The sequence below is a fragment of the Carassius gibelio genome, chromosome A17, assembly GCF_023724105.1.
Source record: "Carassius gibelio isolate Cgi1373 ecotype wild population from Czech Republic chromosome A17, carGib1.2-hapl.c, whole genome shotgun sequence".
In the NCBI taxonomy this organism is placed as follows: Eukaryota; Metazoa; Chordata; class Actinopteri; order Cypriniformes; family Cyprinidae; genus Carassius; species Carassius gibelio.
This window is the reverse complement of record NC_068387.1, coordinates 15,535,429-15,537,541: the sequence shown is the minus strand read 5'-3', so window position 1 is coordinate 15,537,541 and position 2,113 is coordinate 15,535,429.

Below are 2,113 nucleotides of genomic sequence, written 5' to 3'. Positions count from 1 at the left end.
AATGTTACCCAGCATCATCTCTGGGACGGGTACAGCTAAACTAAAGTTTCTCCACATTTCATTCTTTTCATCCTACTGTGAAAGGTCACAAGAAGCTGACTAAAGGGCTCTGAACAACACGGCACATCATAACTCTTATCTAAACACATGATCCAAAGAACCATCATCTGCTAGCTCTCTTCAAGCTTTTTATTCCTTACCATATTATGTATAAAAAGTGATAGATTTTGAGTAACTTAATGTGAATTTTCATGACCATCAGTTTGAGCATCTTCAAAGAGATTACTTTGTCCAGTGTATACCCTCATAATATTAGATAATGAATATACTGCTTATTTAAATACGATTGTATTGCTATGAATTAGATTCGGTTTTTTACAAGATCGTCTTTCATATCATCTGCCATTGTATTTAAGGTGTGGTAATTTCCTGTGGGGATTTCTTCAATGAAACACTTCAACTGAACAGTTTAGTCTGTTGTTACGAAGTGTGGCAGCAAGAACCTGACAACATCTCATGTCATTTTGAGGGGGTTTTACACAAGCATTATCCACTTCACTGCTTTTCTTGGACATATTTCAGGAAGACATTTATGACCACTATGGTTTTTTTCCATGTTGAATCAGAAACGAGATGACTTATTATTTCAGTTAATGACATTATGATCTTCTCGTAGTCTGTAGTTATAAATGTTCAGTATCATCTTTTTGGACAATTTTACTTGAATAAAGCAAAGGTAATGTCTGTTAACCATACGTTATTTTGAATAATTTAAAAGTGATTCACAACTCACTTATAACAAACTACTTATGAAAAGTAATTAATTATTTCTTCGTTTAGGGGAAGATTTTTTATATAAATGAGAAAAGTAATTTGCCTGTAGTTTAAAAAGATACCTTTGTTAGCTAATTACTTTTATGTATTTTTTGAATAGTATTTCCCAGTTATGTTATAACAAAAACAGCCACACCAGTTGAGTTTTGCGATACAGGAAGTATATACAACTTTTATGTTAATACAGTTTTAATCATATTACGAGATGAAGGCTACTTTAGTAATTTGGAGCAAGATAAAAAGGAGTGGAATTATTTTGTAAAAGAACCCCATCTGGTGGTGTATTTAAAAAAATGTTTACCATTTTCTTCCAAAACATCTTAGGTTACATCCACAATGACTGTTAATTTCATCTGTCTTCTTCCTTTAATGGCACCATTTCTGATATATAAACAGTAACTTTAGTTATTGTTGTGCCCTCAGTGTGATGGTGATGCTCAACTATATTCAGTTCACGTGCTACTTATAACATCTATATGTAAACGTATTTATAATTTGGCAAACAGTCTCACCAGTTAATGAAATCTTTTATATCTCGTTTAGTGTTTTCTCAGTTTTTGTAACAGTCTGTGACTGTGTGTGTTGACTGGGGGAAAGGCCACGTCAGACTCCCTCTGATCAGGGTTGCCAGATCGCGGAAGGAAAACAAGGTCAAAACAAATGTCTAAACCTCTCAACAGAAATAACAAAGAAAATTGCTTGGATTAATTGATGCTATGTATTGAACAATGAACTTGCATAGCATATACTTTAAACAAGGTAAAGCTGCATTTTAATACTGACCATCAGAATAAAGGACTAATCAAACTATGTATTCTACCTATGGTAAAGGGAAAAGTGTGTACTTATAATTTGGGGTGAAGCTCTTCAGCTCAGAGAGAGAATACAAATGACAGTAATTTAATTAAACAACATGTTTAACATGGACAACATGTTTTATGTTATATTATTTAGTTGCAAATGAAAACAGTTACATGAGGTATAGACATACTATCAGATTTTTTTATTATTTATAAAACATTAAGTATAAAACATTGAAAGCAAAACAAGCAACCACAACAACAAAAAAACATTTGACAGCTGCTATTTATGGTCAGTCATATTTTGTTGTGGTAGGGGACCAAGCACTTTCAAGTCCAGATATTCTGGAAATAAACACAAATGCAACCTACTTCCCCTATCCATGTGCACCTTTATAAATAAAGCAAGCCTGTGGGAAAAGAGTGGATATGGCAACACCGCCTTTGATCCACCACGTTCTACAGTCCTGCAGTGCCGC